Genomic DNA, 20,127 nt, shown 5'->3' with positions numbered 1-20,127 from the left:
TACAATTTAGCCCAAATCTTTAATTCATTAATATGAGTTGTTCTAGCTCTGCTAAAACCTCCTTTAATTCCTTTCCAAATGCTCTCAGATTCCTCAGTCTTTTTTAAAATGGTAATCTAAATAAAATGCAGTTTTTGCTTTTCTCAACTCATCTTTATTTCCATTTCAAAGTTGAGTATAATACCCGAATCATCTGCTATGTCTATTATTTTTGCCATGTCTTATCTCCCTGCTGAGATACTTCAATTTGTCATGGGTCGTTTGAGGATAACAGTTCCTTGCTTTAACGTGACTAGTTGTTACAAATCTGAGCTGACTGGGAATGATCACCATGCAGAAGTTAAGCAGTTACATCCATAGCGAGTGGCATACATCCATTGGTATGCCAACCAGTCCAAGAGCTCGGGGTGGCAGGGCAGACATGTAATATGAGAGCAAATATTTTCCCACTAAAACAGCAGCTCCCAGAATTGCCATAAGTAAAGTTGCTTCTGCTAGAAAATTTCTGTCCTTTAGACAAGATTTTAGAATAAGTCAATCAAAGGAATTTGCAATAAATAGCCGGGGGTGGTTGGCATTTGCTTAGGAGCTTGAATACAATATTGCTGGACCAGCAAGGAAAAATAAAATGGGAGACAGCATGGACTGAACAGAGACACTGAGAATTCACAAACAAGGTGGGAAGAGCCTGACTTGCATCAGCCACAGAGGAGGCGAGCAACTACAACTTTTGGAAGGTCAAACCAGGTAAGTTTATCCCCAAAGTGCTCTCTTCATTCACAGGTGCCCAAAAACACCCAAGAAGGCATAAGCTTACTCCTGCGTCCAATGCATATACTGCACCCAGCCGCCCACACACTTTTATATAACCTGCACAGCTCTTTAATGACAGGCATTTGTATATAAAGCTCACTGACTAGGTTTGTGAAGAGTTGGTTAAAATCATAACTTAGATGCAATGGAATGGGTAACAACAGTCAAGGCATTCACACGAGACCTAAATATATAGTTTAAATTCAGTGACCTGACTGGCTGTGTAATTTGGGGGCTTTTTTTATTTCTAGTGTCCTTCTGCCACTAACCACTCATCTATTTAGTGCACAAGAAATGAGTAACTGAAAAAAGGCAAAATTCTATGCTTTCAGTCAAATCCAAACATAACTGGACAGATTTCATTACTAATGAGAGCCAGCATCCATAGTGCTCAGATAAAATATTAAAAATTTATTAAAAGCATCTCCTCAGAGTTGAAAGCAGAAAATATTTAATCAATCCTGACAATCAAAGCATGATCTAGTGGAAACATACACAAGATTAACTCCAGCAAAGAAAAGATGGGTGGGCACGTCTTCTTAACTTGCACTGATTTATTTCATATGTTTTGCTATGTGCACAGCTCCATTCCCGGGTCTCTAATTGTACCTGTGGACACACTGGAACACAGATCATCCAAAGTGATTCTCTTTATTCTCCTGTTTGAGAAGTTCTGATTAAAAAGCAAATCCAGGAAATTCTATTCAAATGGAGGTGCCAGTATTCTGCACATAGTTCTGTCCCAGATTTGGATGAGAAGATGAAATAGCAGTTTCCCTTTTCTTCCCGTTCTTACTCCTCCCAATGTATCCTGTTCTCCATCCAAATGGGTGAACCTATAGCAAACCCATGAAGTGGACGTTGCAAGGCCAAAATGAACGGTAGTGGTGGGATGACCTGGCTCTACAGGACATTATGGTGGCTCACACCAAAGCCTTCCTTACCGTGCACTTTTGGTTGTTGCACTTGGAGAGCTGCACAAGACGGCTCTGATCACATCAGTTCACACTGCCATTTGTGCTCCAGCCATCCCATACAGAGGCTGGCAGATTAACGGCTTTTCTCTTAGGCCTTCAGTTCCCCCATGATCTACCAAACACTGTCATCCTCAAAGACCTTGTTTAGAGCACTGCTCATCAAGAAGTCCTACCAAACCGAGACCAACGAGTTTAATGTCTCTGCAAGCACATTCATATATTGCAATACGAGCCAGGCTGCTGTATTAGGCCTTTCCCTATAGATGGGACAGGAGCCTGTCCCATCTATAATTTTTATTCCTGAAAGATGTTTGAGTCACTGTCATCGCCACTGATGTTAAAATATTAAAATATAGTTAATACATTTCATAAAAACAAAATGGTCATTTAAAAATATTTTATGTATATGCATGGATTTTCAATGGATCTAGAAAATTAGCAGTGCAAATCTCCTTGATTTTCCAAGACAGTTTGGTTCCTGAGAATATAATTCCAAATCATTAACCTCAAATACATTCGTGCTATGAACTTCAATGAAAACAGGATTACATCTTAAGCAGAAATCAAAAATCCTATTTCACACATTGCTTATAGAGATATGTATATAATTTACTCAGAGAAATAACTTTAAGGCACAACTATAAAAATGTTGGGGGTGTGTGAATATTCATGTGTCTCTAAAAAAGGAAAAACAATCAAATTAATTATATATTCAGAGGAAACAATTAAGATGCAATGATGAAAAGCACTACAAAATTCTGCATATGGGAATCATTGTGGTCACAGGGAAAGTTGGAGGGTATTCTTTGAGAAATTATATGCTAATGGATAATTAAAGACCCATTGAAGACATGATACATCAAATAACACACTAAAGGTTTTATGTTTAATCTCCATGCCTCAACTTTGCTATTCCCTCGTTTATGAATGACTAAATAGGCAAGTCTGATGCCTTATAGACTGCTCTAATGCTTTTTTCAAAGAGTATCCATAATAGACTTGGCTCTGCCATGCAAAAATTTACTCGTGTTGTGTGCTGGCCTGTTTACTGAGATGTTTTCTGAATGACTACACTGGCCTAACACACCAAGCCTCAGCCTGGAAAAAACCCTAATACTTAAAAATCTTTAAGAGACTTAGCCAGAACTGATAGCTTTGATGATGGTTCCACCTCTGGCTCTGTCTAATAACAGCCAGGGACCCACAGCCATCCAAGGACAGAAGAACAAAGGACACTGGTAACATTTCATGTGAGTGCCTCCAGAGACAGCGAGCTGTTGCTTGGGAGAAACAACGGAGGAGCAGAAACTCTTTGGCACGTCTCGGGGGTCAGCCTGCAAGCCTAACGAGCACGGCGGGACTGGGGGCTCTAGGTAAGTGAAACGTATGTAAAATCCACCGTTTAATTTCAATTCTTTTTGGCTAATATCTTTATGGCTACTGCTAAACAACTAAATAGTAGGTGTTTTTTTAAACAGCTTCTGGGTCACAAAATCCTGAGACAGGGTGGCAAACCTGCTTTGCCACTCTGCTGCAGCGGCGCATCAGGCCCACAGGTGCAGGAACGCTGTATTTAAGATAAGACTGAATACAATTATATTGTAAAAGCAGAGAGTCACATAAAGACTGAGTGGGTTATAAAGTAGCTGCTATATATTTTATTTTCTCCTGCTTCGGATGCACACTCTCTCATCTTACTGAAATAAAACTGTGCAGTGGGATGCACTTGCGAAAGAGCAAGTTCTACTCAGAAAATCTGCATCTGCACTTCATTGCCGAAACCTGGGTGTGTTTGCATCTCTGACTGCCTCGGTGGGAATATAAATCGGAGTAGAAGTGACACATGCTGAGGTTCACATCTATAACTCATTTTGTAGCCACAAAAATGTGGGCACACGTTTGGCAGGTGCAAATTGCCAGACTCTAAAAATTGTGGGCCCTTTTATTTATCGGTTTCTATGCCACGCATGGGCTGGATGGGAGCTGGCTCCTGCCCAGCCCACTCACAGCTCAGCTGAGTTGTGTCACATCTCTCGTCTCCCCTTGGCACAAGACACGGGATTACAGCACCTTAACAGAAAGCTGGGGCAGATCTTTCTGAAAACAGACCCCCCAGATGCAGTCCTGTTTTCAGAACATGTCTTCCTTTTTTCTTCCCCTCTTGCACACAGACATCTATAGGTAAGTAATGAAAAATCCTGGGCAGGACACACAGATAATTAAATATTTCATCATTCTTTTGATTTCAAAGCTTGAAACAAGAAGAGGTTACAGAGGGTTTTACGTAAAATACTTCAGATGGAGTCTAGCTGTATAAGAAAATACTGGGATGGATCCAGATACAGATGTGCTATCTACCCAGAAACTATTTGGCAAGTCAGCGAACTGTGATATTGTAAGAAAGTCTGGGCTTCGGTACAAGTTTTCAAAAAAGTGCCTGTTGGCTGAGCTACGATAGTAAAGCTGTTTATTGGCAAAGAAGTTATATGGGAAGCTGAAATGAAGACCCTGCTTCTTTTCCCACTGTGATTTTTTTCTCACCACAATTAATTTATTATAGGTAGTTCAGTCCAGACCTTCTGCATAGTGGTTGAGGGACAAAGTCTAGACATAATTTATTGGCCAGTGCCTGGTGAAAACAGAATTGCAGCATCCACATTTTCCCTCTGTTTCTCTTTTTTCTTCTGCCAGACACATCAAGTACACTATATGCTAACTATCTGGTACGTGAGCCCAAACCAACCGAGGAAGGGTTTCCTTTGCTAGAGCTGTCCTCTATCATATTGTGATATTTTTCCATCATGCTAAAGAGTAAATATCAAACTAAACAATAACAGCAGTAACATTTTGATTACTTGGCATATTTTTTCGGTCTTTCACATGAGCCCATAAAAACATGCAGCAACGTTTATCAAGTCCCTCTATTTCACAATTCCTGTTAGTTGGCTAGATGTTTTTATAACCACTGTACACATTGACAAAGCAAAGCACGGAGCAGTTAAATGACATGAGCACAAGATATCAATGGCAAACTCAGGAACAGAGACCCCCAAACCTACCTGTGTTGTACAGGGTAGTACCTTGGTGTTGCAGAGAAATATCAGAGTAGCAAACACTGTGGTATGGAAAGAAGCCAAGAACAGCAGAAGCTTGGCACTTGGAGGGTCCGCTTCCCGTCTTCAGAATGCTTTACAAATATTAATTTGACAATTCGCTAAATAATCTTTAGACGAAGGCCTAGTATAGGTTTGTACTAAGTGGGAAGACAGCTGGGATTGAGCATCTGCTCCGGGGTCATCTGTCAAATCAGCAGCACAGATGAAATTAGAACTAAGCCTCTCTGCATCCCAGGGCCACCATGCAGAAGGTTAAATAGCCCTGCTTGCTCTGGAGACAGAATGGAGACTCTTTTCCACAGAGCCACGCAGATGGGGCTGTGAAGCCCTGTCCCCCCACCACGGCCACCACAGAGGACCTCGGTGGGTCCCCGCTCACTCCAAGCCCCACAGGCATGGCAGGGACTGAGGAGACAGGTCCCACAGCCTGAATCCAACCTAGAAATGAATTCAGACTCCTTCCCTTGCATGCGTTTGGCCAGTTAGTCCAAAGGCAACGCAGCTCTGAGACAGGGCAGTGGTGTCTGTCGCTTTTACCCATAGCCCAAACAGTTGTGTTACTGCACTGGTCCACCAAACCTCTACCAGCAGCGATGGCACTTCGGGGAGGAATGGCCCCATTAGCCTCCAGGCCATGGCAGGGTTGCATGGCTGCCAGTCAAGGAAAGCCTTATCCATTCCTTTGTAAAATGGGTGTATGTGGTGTATAAGCTACTGCAAAGATTGCTGTGATAAGGCTGGTTCATGGGATGGGAAAACAATTTTGCTTTAAATAAAAGCAGGTAGTATCCAGGCTGCTTGGTTCTTGACAGGAACACTTTCACAGGCTCCCTCAAAACACTGCTGCTCTCAGCTCAGCCCAGCATGCCCCCAGGACTGATATTGGCACAGGGTCCCTCTGTCCCACCTGCTTGGTGCACCTGCTCCGAGCTCCTCTCACCTGCTCAGCAGCCCAGATGATGGGTCCAAGCTCCTCTTCAATACTCCCTTCCCACCCACCAGCAGGAAGCCATCCTCCTGTGCTTTTTAGGTCCTTGTTCTCACCTCTAGTGGAATCATTCCATTGGGGAAAAAAAAAATACTATTCAGCCACTTTCAGCTGTTCCTAATTCCCACCCAGGCAAAAACTCAGCATTAATTCAGTGGAAGAGTCATTTGAGCAATAACTTATGGAGCAATAAACTAGATGTTTTCACGTGGTGCTTTGACAAAGCTGATGCTGAGATATAATTAGCGCGTTTGTGAATAAAAATCAGGCAAATTTGAAAAAAAACCCATATAACTCTGGAAGTAGAATAATAACGAGACCCTTATACAAATATGCACCCAAGTCTTAATGATGATACTGAAAACAGTAAAAGCAGCTATTCAAGAAAAAACAAAAGCCATGCAAGGAATTTCTCCTAGCAACCTTTCCCAAGGATCTAGCATATAGTGGCTGCAGTAAAAGATGACCTGAAGGAAATAAGAGTCAAGAATTGTAAATTTACAGAACAGATGATAGTCCCCAAATACCCAAGAGTTCATCTACTCTTTCATGCAGGATTTGGAAGAAGCAATGTGGACTGCAAAAAAACTTGAAAAAGAAAAGCCCTATCAATAAGGTGAACCAGAAGTAGTTAAGCAGTAAATTTATCAGAAGAAAGTTCATCAAGTTTACTAAATTTTTCATGATAATTGAGGACAAAGGCAGGATGTGGATAACTGGGGGGAAAAATCTCACTCAATAAGCAATAAACGGTAGCTGAAGTTCTGTGTAGACAATATAAAGTGATGCAAAGAAATAATGATTACATAAAAGAGAAAGGACTTAGGGTTACCATAGGCGGCTCATGAAAGCATCAGATCAGGTCTCGTTAGCAGTCAAAAAGCCCCAGAGTTTTAGGAGAGAGAAACCAAAACAGAGAACATCATTATGTTCTGCTGCTGTAAAAGTTCCCTAGTTCGACCAAACCCTAGATACTGAGCGCAGTCCTTGTTCCCTTGTCCCACTACAGCTGTAAGTAAAATAGAGAGATTCACAGAAGGGCAACAATTATGATCAAAACTATGGATTGTACAAGGAATGGCTAAGAGGACCAGGAGCCTCAGTCTACAGACAAGATGATTTAGGGAGAATATGATAGGAGCTTATAAAACCATGAATGGCATGAAGAGGGTAGGGACTGAGCTTCATTGTGTTCTTGAATGCAAGAACCAGAAGTCTCCAAAGGAGCTAGCATAAACCATGCTGAAAATGAAAAATTAAAAAAAATTTAAAAGCACGTTTTTCACACAGTAGTCCTCCAGTGATTTTGTGGTTCCTAGTAGTTTACATAGGTTGAAGAGTAGAACAGACAAGCATATTAAAGAACAACCCTCTGAGGGTTAATATATACAAAACCACTTCCAGTTTAGAAAGCTTCCTGAGCTGCAAATAGTCAGAGGCTGAGAAAATATTCGTACATGCTTATCCAGATCTTGTTGAAGATACTGAGCTAGACAGAACTTCGGGCTGGCAAAGTATTCTTGTGGTTATGGGAAGTTAGGCTAGGTAAGCACATCTCACAAGGTGTTTTAAGATTTTGGGGGAAAACAATGAAGGGGCAGACTTTCACAGTGATCGAAGTGTTTAACACCTTTTAAAAAAAAATAAATCTGATTCTAAACACTCAAGTCCAAAATCTATATTTTGCCTCTTGAAAAATTCAGTCTGAAGTCAGAACAAAGCAATGATACGATCTAGTGTAAAACAGTGACCCACAATGCAAGTGGAAGCGAATGTTAAACATCCCAAATGAGTGCTGAGGTTTTTTGTTAACTGCCATATTACTCACACATTGGCCATACGTCATATGTATTCCTATAGACTGCTTCTACAGAAAGGTGAAGTCTTTTAACACAAATAAAGAAACACATCTCTCTTACTGGAAGGCACTGTTGTGTTCTGCCCTCAGTAACAAATGTCCAACCAACCAATTACAGTAGCAAACACAAAAAGCTGAATCTTGCAGTTCCATGGCCATACAAATATGTGACTGTTTATCTGAAAGCAGCATATAGGTGGGTGTTCAATGTGACCTTCCAATAACAGAAGCCAAGGTATAAGAGTCTCTCTGTAAATTAACATCTGACCTGTATTTTACTGTTTTATTCTTTGCTTGTATTTGAAGCAATGATTTGGGTAGCCTGACCTGGACAGTAATATCCTTACCATTATTATTATCATCTGCTTAATCACATCGCCTTTGCTCTGCAAGTGGCACAGGAGCTCCACAATGACCCTCTGCCTATCCCCATCCTTGGCTTTCTAGCTGATTTCAGGCTAATCAGCCCAGACTCTTCACACAATCCTTGATAATTCAGAGGGCTTCTCTGCTTGTGTGTTGCCTGAAGTTCCCAGCTGAGCTCCTGAATCATGAAAATCCTGTCCAGTTTCCTCAAAGTTTAACTAACCAGTTCTTCTTCTTTAAGACTAAGCTCAACAAATCTATTCTGTGTATGTCTTTGTTTTCTATTTCAGCCACTAAATCTCTGAAAGCTAACAGGGATTTAGATTTTTGGACAGGCTTTCAGACTTTTTTATTTCTTCATTCTACCCACCATAGTCATACGTACTTCACATTTTTACTGAAGAAATGAAATGTCATCTTAAGTAGTAGTTTTTATTATTGTTTTATCTGTTGTCAGGAGACTTAAAGTTACTTGCAGTTTTCCATTTCTAGCTTTCATATCTTCATCGTTGCTACCAAACACCACGAACAACCTAGAATTAATAAGCAGCCCTGGGTATTTTTCCTAGTCACACACACTTTCTATTGGGTGATGAAGTCATTTGTGATTTCAACATTCTGCATTCTGTGAAAAACACCTGCCTAGTCACCAGGCTCAGAAGACACTGCAATTCACTAAATTTGACCCTTATCACTTGATTTTCAGTGATCTAATACATTATCGCCAAATACTTCCATACTGCTAATTAGAAATCATGGAGAAATATTTCACAGGATGTCTTCTTGAGAAGCTCCACCAGGAGCCCTTACACTCAGGGAAGCTTGGTCTTCCCCAGCCTAAGGAAAACCTAAGAGATGCATATTTGTGTTTGCAGTCCTGCTGAAACTTCTCCAGAGTTCCCAAGTGGACCTTTTGTGGTCTGAAAGGGGAATCATCTGATTGTCACGAACAATCGTAACTAAGGCACCATGAGAAATTTTACCAGAGAGTTTTGGAAAAACAGAGGCTTTGGCAATTTACCACACACATACTAAAGGGACTTCATTACATGATTTTACAATTAAGGAGAAAACATCAAAACATATTGTCACATTCAAGTTAAAAACAATGGCTTGTATTGAAAAGCATCTGTTTCAAGTTAACTACAGATGTGAACTGTTAATAAAAAACATGACTATTATCATTGGTGTTTTTGTTTTAGCTCACTTTGTATCACAGAGAACTTAACTGATTCAGGCATCTTTTAATAAAGTTGATCTTAATCCAATTAGGCAGAAAAATTCTGATATTTTAAAGAAATGGGTATAGTCTGGAGCCCTTTCAAATACAATTTTTTCCCTAATGTCTTTTGAAATACAAGGCATTTTTATCTGTATAGTATATGAGCTATATGACTGCTGTAGACACTTTGGGTTGATTCAGCTCTGACAAACACCTATTCTATACCTTTCTTACTTTTGGAGCTATTTCACATGCGAACCAGCATGAGAACTGTAGCAGAGCATTTGATATTCCACCATCAGCAATTTGCAAGAAAAAGAAAAAGAGGAAAAACACTCTACTCCTCAGCTAATGCCAAAGTGCACAGTCACCAGGAAGCGGGAGAGAAAACTCACGCAAGACAACGTCGGTCACAAATAAGCACATGGACAAGTTTATGAGTGCACAGAGAACGTAGCAAAAGGGCAAAACGCAGTTGACCAGACGCTTTTAGGAGCCTGTGGCAAATCTGCAAAGTAGCTTGAGAAAACTTTAAGAGAAAATATCTTTTATTGGATCAATAGGACTGCATGCAGCAGTGCTTGTGTGTGGAAAAGTGTCCATCTGGGGCACTGGGTTTTTTCATGCGTAGTGTTACTAAAACAGTACTCTTTTTACATACTCCAAAGTCCCAGCAAAATGATCTCAGAAGAATAAAAGAACATTAAAAGGTATTCAGCTGCAAGAGATGCATCATATATGTGCAATGTAGGTTTTCTCTTGATGGCCGTAAATCACTCTTCAATAGGTTGAAAAAAAAAAAAAGACTGGAGAAAGACTGAGAATGTTTTCCTTTCTGGAAGCAAGGCATGTATCTGGCAAAGCTTTTAATTAATTCTTAAAAGAAGATGAATAGGATAGTCTAAGAAAATAACAGTATTTTTAACTAATGTTATTAATGGGCACTTAATTAAAGGAAAGGTTTTCCCCATTTGATTTCTTTTCTAAATCAAATAAAATTCAAGTGGGTTTTTTTTTTCTTTCCTTCTAACAGATCAGTAAGTATTAATGTTTTTGAAACAAGTCATTATTTTTTAAATAGTATTTATAAGGTGACGTGTTTAATTTGAAGGAATTTCGAAGTTATTTCACTTCTGTTGAAGGCAGCATAGAAAAAGATAGGCAAAACATAACCTAATTACTTCTGTCACAAACCACTGTGTATTAATACCACTATTAACGGAAACAGTTTTAACACCTGGTAAACAGCAATTTCCTACTAATTCATTCCATGGTGAGGTGGTAGCTTGTAAAATGCTCAAATGTAGGTAAGAGCTGAAAAGGTTTCATAAATTATAACACTTTGCATGTTGGTAGGGTGGATTGCTTGGTTCATCATCGATAGAGTAGAAATAGTTTCCCTGTATGTTTTCAATGGCAGGGCTAGGATAAAAAAAGAAATTTTTGTTCATCTGAAGCTCCCAAAAGCTTCCTGTAAGGATTTCTGTGTTATACAGTGAAATAATTTCTGCTGATCTCTGCATTTTTAAACTTCATATCATTACATTGCTTGTCTGCAGCCAACACACAAATCCCAGACATATAATGCGATGTGTTTCTCAAGGACTGTGATAAAAATTTACGTTTTTTGAGGAAACAAGTATTTTCCACATATGAAAATGCTTAAACAAAAATTTAATGACTGGATACAGAAAGTTCCCTTTAGGCCACAGAAAATTACTTTAATCTGTGAATGCGATTTGCCTCCATCAGAAGACAAAACTTCTCAGTCAACAGTATAGTTAGCTGAAAATGTGTCTTTATATTTGTTCTGCTTTAATAGCGCTTGTCTGTGTCCTGCAAGGAAAAATTAATGCCTCTCCCGCTGCTCAAGGAGATGGTTGACTGAACAAAGGTGTTTATTGGCAGAACATTCATTCATTTAACAATACCTGCAACTAGCCACACTATATCCCTGATGAAAGTTTAGTCTAAAAATAATGCTATGCAAAAGCACAAATTTAATTCTGTTTACAAATATGACCTGAAATATATCACAGAGACCTTTGTGGGAAAGGAGATGCACATTCAAAAAGAGTTTAAAAATAAAGTGTTTAATAATCCTATACCTGTTTAAGAGTATTGTACAGTGTCAAAAGTTTCCATGATGAATTCAAGGCAATTGAGGCCAGCTGTCTTTCAGGGGTGTAGTGATAAGTACAAACTTAGCCGGCTTAACACTCCAGGATAGGTGGTAAGGAATGAATAAACCCAAGGTGCCCAGTGAGCCCTGTTATCTAAAAACTGTTCCACAGGCAGTCTCAAGCACTTGAGAATCTGGCCCAAATAACTTGTCATTAATTTAACTTGCGTAAAATACGCATTGACCAAGCAGAAGGCAGAATGAGCTACTTAACTTACAACACTTCTTTTATTTATTTTCATGTCAGGATGCTAACGAATGTATGTTTAGGTAGCACTGCAGCTTTAAAACTTTCTACTGTCACATAATAATAGAATCAGAATCATAGGGTTGGAAGGGACCTCTGGAGATCATCTAGTCCAACCCCCCTGCCAGAGCAGGGTCACCCAGAGCAGGCTGCACAGGAACGCGTCCAGGCGGGTTTTGAATGTCTCCAGAGATGGAGACTCCACCACCTCCCTGGGCAGCCTGTGCCAGTGCTCTGCCACCCTCAAAGTAAAGAAGATCCTCCTCATGTTTAGGTGGAACTTCCTATGCTCAAGTTTGTGCCCATTACCTCTTGTCCTGTTGCTGGGCACCACTGAAAAGAGCCTGGCCCCATCCTCCTGACACCCACCCTGTAAGTATTTATAAGTGTTGATAAGGTCCCCCCTCAGCCGTCTTTTTTCCAGACTGAAGAGACCCAAATCCCTCAGTCTTTCTTCATAAGAGAGGTGTTCCAGTCCCCTAATCATCTTGGTAGCTCTCTGCTGCACCCTCTCCAGCAGTTCCCTGTCCTTCTTGAACTGGGGAGCCCAGAACTGGACACAGTACTCCAGGTGCGGCCTCACCAAGGCAGAGTAGAGGGGGAGGATGACCTCCCTCCACCTGCTGGCCACACTCTTCTTGATGCACCCCAGGATGCCCTTGGCCTTCTTGGCCACCAGGGCACATTGCCTGCTCATGGTCATCCTGTTGTCCACCAGGACTCCCAGGTCTCTTTCAGCTGAGCTGCTCTCCAGCAGGTCAGCCCCCAACCTGTACTGGTGCATGGGGTTATTCCTCCCCAGGTGCAGCACCCTACACTTGCCCTTGTTGAATTTCATAAGGTTCCTCTTTGCCCAGATCTCCAGCCTATCCAGGTCTCTCTGTATGGCGGCACAGCCTCCTGATGTGTCAGCCACCCCCCCAGCTTTGTGTCATCAGCAAACTTGCTGAGGTGCACTCTATCCCCTCATCCAGGTCATTGATGAATACATTGAAGAGGACTGGACACAGTACTGACCCCTGGGGAACACCACTTGTCACTGACTTCCAACTAGACTCTGTGCCCCTAATCACGACCCTCTGAGCTCTGTCTTTCAACACGTTACCTATCCACCTCACTGTCCATTCATCAAGCCCACTCTTCCTGAACTTCCCTATGAGGATGCTGTGGGAGACCGTGTCAAATGCCTTGCTTAAGTCAAGGTAGACCACATCTACTGCCCTCCCCTCATCTATCCATCCAGTCATGCCATCATAGAAGGCTATCAGATTAGTCAGACATGATTTCCCCTTGGTGAATCCATGTTGAGTACTTCTGATAGCTTTCTTTTCCTCCGCATGCCTTGAGATGACACCCAGAACAAGATGTTCCATCATCTTTCCAGGGATGGAGGTGAGGCTGACTGTCCTGTAGTTCCCCGGCTCCTCCTTCTTGCCTGTTTTGAAGACTGGAGTGACATTGGCTTTCCTCCAGTCCTCAGGCACCTCGCCTGTTCTCCAGGACCTTTCAAAGATGATGGAGAGCGGCCCAGCAATGACTTCCGCCAGCTCCCTCAGCACTATCGGGTGCATCCCATTGGGGCCCATGGACTTGTGAATATCTAACTGATCTAATTGATCCCTCACTCAATCCTCCTCAACCCAAGGGAAGTCGTCTTCTTTCCCCGTTACTTCCCCCAATGGCTGGGACTCCTGAGGGCTGGGCCGAGCAGTAAAGACCGAAGCAAAGAAGGCATTCAGTAACTCCGCCTTCTCCACATCCTCCGTCACCATGGCTCCTGTTTCATTCAACAGTGAGCCCACAACTTCTCTGGTCTTCCTTTTGTTTCCAATATACTTGTAGAATCCCTTCCTGTTGAGCTTGACATCCCTGGCTAGGTTTAATTCCAAGGCGGCCTTGGCTTTCCTTGTTTCATCCCTGCACGCTCTGGCAGCATTCTTGTAATCCTCCCAAGGGGTCAGTCTCTTCTTCCACTTATTGTAGACTTCTTCTACTTGAGCTTTTTCAGAAGCTCCTTGCTCAACCATGCAGGTCTCCTGTGTCCCTTGGCCGATTTCTTTCTCTTAGGGATGCACCGATCCTGAGCTTGGAGGAAGTGGTCTTTGAATATCAACCAGCTTTCTTGAGCCCCTTTGCCTTCCAGAGCCCTAGCCCACGGGATCTCTCCAAGCAGTTTCTTGAAGAGGTCAAAGTTAGCCCTCCTGAAATACAAGGTGTCCAATCCAATCCAATATTGCAGGTTTGTTCATTTTATATTATAAGCCTAACTAGAAGACAAAAAAAACCCCACCCAAACCAAGAAAACTAACAAGGAAATGATGGCTGTTCCCACCCTTTTCCTCCACATGTGGTGTTTCCACCTGCCTCAGCTATTCCAAATGCTGAACCAACTGATTGTGTAGCTGAGGAAGGTACTGGGGGGAAAATGTGGTTCTGAAGGGGGGGAGAAATAATCTCTTGGAGTGGAGATAAGGAGGCATTTGACCACAGATGTTTCCACGCAGGGGTCTCTACCTCACAAGGACTGGATGGCAACAAAATGCAGGCTTTCAGCGGAGGTGTTCATTTGTCAGACGGAAGAAATACAAGGATAAAAGAATGGGAGGAAAAATACTTTAACCCTCTGGTTTTTTCATGCTAATAATCACTTTAAGTCAAGGTATTTATGCTCATTCATTATATTAAGCACACAATACTCAGCTTTGTTTTGCCCATGAAATGGAGTTTGCGATATAACACAAACAGGCCACCAACGGGGAAGCCTTCATGCAGGTAAAATTTGTTGTTGTTAGTGAACTGCACTTTATTTGATTCTATTCAGGAAAGTACATGTATCCATGACCCAAGTTAAGCTAATACTTAGGTACCTTCCCAAACTGAGATGGAAATACTCAGTACTAAGTACCATAGTTTTTGTTACAATGAGAATAACAAAGCAGATCCAAAACAACAAAGCGAACGCTTTAAAGTTCACACACACTAAATAAAGTGCACCAAGCAAGACATTTGACACTAAAATCTTCACTGAAGTCACTTTCTGCTCACAGTTCATGAAAAGTGGTCTTACACGGTAGGGTAAACCAGGAAGCAACTGCAAAGTCTTCACACATGTGAAACCTCTTAGTCTCAATATTTGCTCCTCCAGAGGAGTTTTACTTCAGCAAAGACAGCAGCACTGAGCCTTACACCTTAGACAGGATTTACAAAGGAAAAAGGAAAGTTCTTTCCACTTAAAGTTCCTATCAGCTGCACTGGCAGTAAATTCCTCATCATGGAGGGAATCCTATAATCCTACATAATAAATCTTTTACAGAGTTTAATCTCCATCATGAAACCCATTCATATGCAAGGACTGATCTTCTGCCATTCTTCAAAAAAATCAAAGTTATGTACTGTGAAATCAAGCTATCTCAAGCTAAAACTAATATTAATTCTCTATCTCTTATCTTTTTCTTCTGAAAGCACAGCAATTATTGTATGATGGGTCCTTTTGGTATTGTCAAATTAGTTTTCTCATTCACCTAGAAGTCCTTACACTGAGTGAACTAGAGCAAAACATCGGGTTGAAGAGGTTTCTTTTTCAGTGGTTTGACTATTTCTTAGCATCTGCAAACTTGCTTCATTTGCATCATAGCTTTAATGACAAAAAAGTAAGGTTTTCCAGCTGCAGAAATGAGAGATTCCCATATTAAAATGGTTAAGGGGCTAAAACATGGATCCTATAACCTCTCCTCTGGCAGCATCCAGTTCAGGTAAGCAGTTGAAAAGTGCTCAGTTTGGCGAATGGCTAAACCCACTGCAAGTATCAACTGAGTTAGAAAACAACAAAAGCTGGAAGTACAACCATATCCTTTGCCATTTTCTATTAATTTTAAGATTGCAGAAAAAAAGTTGAAACTCTTATCTTCTCTACCATGCCTCCTCCAGGGAAGGCCATGAAGAAAAACCACTGAAATACATGAATTTATTTTCTTGTCTTTATTTGTGCTTCCATTTTGATCATTTGATGTATGTTATTATCTGCAAAGTATGATCTTCCCAGTACAGGACTGAGAGCCAATTTATAGCACCAGCATTACAAAATGGGATTTGCAGGAGGAAATAATTGATAGACAGTAATTAAAATTACTTCATTGAATCTAGCATGGTCCCTTTATCACTACATAATTCTTAATTACTTTTTGATAACACGGTATTGATCCAAGAAAGCCCAACACCTTGTATGAATATTAGCGCCTAACTAATGAGTTTTACTTACTTCCTTTGAACTTAAATATATTGTATGTATGACTAAAAATTATTTCAGTTTCCAAAGAGGCAGTCACGTGGCTGGGCATTATTTAAGCACCTCTTCAGTGACTCCTAAAATGCTAAGTCACCATCCAACCGTCACCTATCAAATTTTTTGTGGTGACTATCCACCCCAATGATTGAAATTTGGATTATGGAGATAAGTGACTCAGAAGGCCATAGTCTTGCGGGCCATCAAGTAGGAAAGTTGGAATGCAGAGATAAAAATTTCATCATCATACTGATTCTCTGTTCCAGACTAGGTTCATTCTCCTACCTGTGATGCCTCCTAATAAATGGTGATTATTAAATACCTCTGTAAATGTGAAGTATAAAAAAATATAAAACAAGTATTTTTAAAAAATAAAAATAGCACTAGATGCTCCTAAGTACTCATCACTTCCTCAGCACACTCTAATTCCCATAATCATCACACTAAAACATACTTGAGAGATGACAGCTTTGGGACTCAGTGCTTGAAGTGTGCTTCTAAGTACCTCCGCATCAAATTCATCATCATTACTGAAACAACAGCTCAGCTGTATCTATGATCAAATAAGCAACTTTTGAACAACATCTGCTAGCCTGGAGTGGGAATATTTATACTGGTCTTTGCATTGCAGTTATTTCTAATACTATAATGCTATGCGCCAAGCTACTATGTAGTGCAAATCTTTGGTAGTCCATTACTCCAGGATTGTTGCTTACAGCATCACAGGTCGCTCCGGATGTGTGAGTGCAGTATACTAAGGGATACCGAAAGAAAGAAAGAAGGAAGGAAAGAAAGAAAGAAAGAAAGAAAGAAAGAAAGAAAGAAAGAAAGAAAGAAAGAAAGAAAGAAAGAAAAGAAAGAAAGAAAGAAAGAAAGAAAGAAAGAAAGAAAGAAAGAAAGAAAGAAGGAAAGAAAGAAGGAAAGAAAGAAAGAAAGAAGGAAAGAAGGAAAGAAAGAAAGAAGGAAAGAAGGAAAGAAGGAAGCAAAGAAGGAAAGAAAGAAGGAAAGAGGGAAAGAAAGAAAGAAAGAAAGAAAGAAAGAAAGAAAGAAAGAAAGAAAGAAAGAAAGAAAGAAAGAAGGAAAGAAAGAAGGAAAGAAAGAAAGAAAGAAGGAAAGAAGGAAAGAAAGAAAGAAGGAAAGAAGGAAAGAAGGAAGCAAAGAAGGAAAGAGGGAAAGAAAGAAAGAAAGAAAGAAGAGAAAGAAAGAAAGAAAGAAAGAAAGAAAGAAAGAAAGAAAGAAAGAAAGAAGGAAAGAAAGAAGGAAAGAAAGAAAGAAAGAAGGAAAGAAGGAAAGAAGGAAGCAAAGAAGGAAAGAAAGAAGGAAAGAGGGAAAGAAAGAAAGAAAGAAAGAAAGAAAGAAAGAAAGAAAGAAAGAAAGAAAGAAAGAAAGAAAGAAAGAAAGAAAGAAGGAAAGAAAGAAGGAAAGAAAGAAGAGAAAGAAGGAAAGAAGGAAAGAAAGAAAGAAGGAAAGAAGGAAAGAAGGAAGCAAAGAAGGAAAGAAAGAAGGAAAGAGGGAAAGAAAGAAAGAAAGAAAGAAAGAAAGAAAGAAAGAAAGAAAGAAAGAAAGAAAGAAAGAAAGAAAGAAAGAAAGAAAGAAAGAAAGAAAGAAAGAAAGAAAGAAAGAAAAAGAAAGAAGGAAAGAAGGAAAGAAGGAAAGAAAGAAAGAAGGAAAGAAGGAAAGAAGGAAAGAAGGAAAGAAGGAAGGAAAGAAGGAAAGAAAGAAGGAAAGAAGGAAAGAAAGAAAGAAGGAAGGAAAGAAGGAAAGAAGGAAGGAAAGAAGGAAAGAAGGAAAGAGGGAAAGAGGGAAAGAAAGAAAGAAAGAAGGAAAGAAAGAAGGAAAGAAGGAAAGAAAGAAAGAAGGAAAGAAAGAAAGAAGGAAAGAAAGAAAGAAAGAAAGAAAGAAAGAAAGAAAGAAAGAAAGAAAGAAAGAAAGAAAGAAAGAAAGAAAGAAAGAAAGAAAGAAGGAAAGAAGGAAAGAAAGAAGGAAAGAAAGAAAGAAAGAAAGAAAGAAAGAAAGACACAATGTGGTCAAGTCTACCTTGAGAGGAAGTATGATGAAAGTGTTTAGCAAAGGTCCTAGCAACTGATATACCCTATACAGTACGGCTGACTTGTGAATTTGAGCATTTCCACATGTGCTAGGCAGCTGGCACATGTGTCACTCTGTGCCTGCTCAGAATTACTGGACTGGGGAAATTTACCCTGTGAGAAGGGAGCAGAACATAAGCAGAACTCTCTCAACAAATGTAACCATCACTGATTAAACTTAACGTTACTAGGGAACCATAATAAGATGACATTAAATAGTCATTGACTCATTTCCCAATGAGCAATGAAAACTGAAAGGATTACCATATGCCATTAATTTAAACAATATCAGAGGGGCCTCATAAGAATGAGAAATGAGTACCATGGGTAATTTGTACATATATTAAGTCAGGTTATTTTTGAATCTTGAGATTTTTGCAAACAAGAGAAAAAAAATATTTCAGAAATTCTCTTTTCTTACTAAAAGGTTTTTTTCTTGAATTGAACTCTGAGAGCAGAGAAGACACCATTTGTTGTCACCCCAGGTGGATAATAACCAGGTTGAGACCAAAATATCAGTATGTTGATAACTAAGGGAACTAATATTGACTCTGATTTACATACATGCAGACTAGATTCTTGGCTGGCATAATAATCAGCATATCTCCGTCCAAGACAGTGCTATTGAGCTGCATTGATTTACAGCCATTGGAAACTGAGACAATGTAGACAATAACTATTTTTAGAAGGCATTCATTGGAAGAAACCATTATGATGAGGCCAAATTCTACACCCCTTACTCAGATGCACAGTCCCAATGGGATTAAGAGTAAGAAGAGAAAAATGCAGCCCATCTTCTGAAGGTTACATCTGAGAGTTGAACATAAATTCTGATGCAGCTTAATAATGGTCACATTTGAGCTACATACATACAGGTTTAAAGTGCCGTAGAAGATAGATTAAATTTTAAAAGCAGTGGTGCTTGAAACACAAGTAGGCCTGAACTGAAAAGATAAGAAACCAATCCAAGGCATAGATGCTAACGTTGTTCTCCCTCTCTTACTCGACAGCTGCTTGTCTGAGGATCTGTCATACGGAAAATATGTGAATGTGATGAAACATCTGTTAACGTATCTCTGCTCCCACCCAGCTCCTTAAAAGCAAAAAGTGTAGGCTGGTTGCTATTTTCAACAGTGCCCAGACACTTGTTCTGTGCATCGTAGCACAGGGATGGTGATGTCTCGGGGCTGCCTGCCTGCTTGGGGCTGGAATGGCAGCGCGCTGCAGTCATCCCAGGCATGTGGGGTAGTACAAAGACAAGGTCTTAAAGCAGTGTGTAGCCCTAAAAAGTGCCGTTCCAGAGGATTTCCATTTAGGAATACTTAGCACGAGGAGACCTAAATGCACAAGCAGCTAGTTTAGTTTGCAGTATGCTCTAGCTAGGGAGATAATTACTAGCCCAGCTGCTTCTGTTACCTCTTTTCATCTATAAGACAGCCACTTCCCTGATCTCTTGCTTGTTGACGACACATGGCGTTCATACCTGCTGGAGACACTGACAAATTATTCCTGGCATTTGTTATTATTACCTTGTCTTTACTGGAGAAATGGGAGAGTGTCAGCAAACTGGGTGCAATTAGGAAAAAAACAAGGAGGCTCCTTTTTCAGATAGAGAAGGGGAATAAAAGTAAGAGTCCAAATGCTTGTTTCTGTTGGCTTTAGCAATAGCCAGGCAGCTTCACAAACTTAATAAAATGTGCTCCCTTCTCCTTAATGCCTATAAAATATAGAAACAGAAACAGCAATCTCACACCAGACTGAGAATGCAATGAAAAAAGTATATTGGTTCAACTGAGCATTATTTTTCTACTGACAGACAGGGTACTTTGTGTCATTTCAAAATCTAATACTCAGTATATTCTCATTTGTCTGGTTTCTTTCCCTGTCTGTAAACACAGCATTAGGCAAGTTTAACCACATTAGGAAATTTTAATTTTCAACCTGAAGATGAGATGACAATCTGTCTCAGTTGCTGTCATGATCTTCTAT

At 40.2% G+C, this 20,127-nt stretch overlaps 1 long non-coding RNA gene across 1 annotated transcript in view; it reads left to right on the top strand.

Annotated features, from left to right (window-relative positions):
• Positions 1–470: 470 nt before the first annotated feature.
• Positions 471–20,127, top strand: part of LOC128904566 (uncharacterized) — a 38,418-nt gene continuing 18,761 nt past the window's right edge. The window contains exons 1-2 of the long non-coding RNA XR_008464541.1: positions 471–747; positions 2,984–3,163. This is a non-coding gene — a long non-coding RNA (uncharacterized LOC128904566). The remainder of the gene's footprint in view (positions 748–2,983; positions 3,164–20,127) is intronic.

Source organism: Rissa tridactyla, chromosome 1 (genome assembly GCF_028500815.1).
Source record: "Rissa tridactyla isolate bRisTri1 chromosome 1, bRisTri1.patW.cur.20221130, whole genome shotgun sequence".
Lineage (NCBI taxonomy): Eukaryota > Metazoa > Chordata > Aves > Charadriiformes > Laridae > Rissa > Rissa tridactyla.
This window is presented reverse-complemented; position numbering and strand designations above follow the sequence as displayed.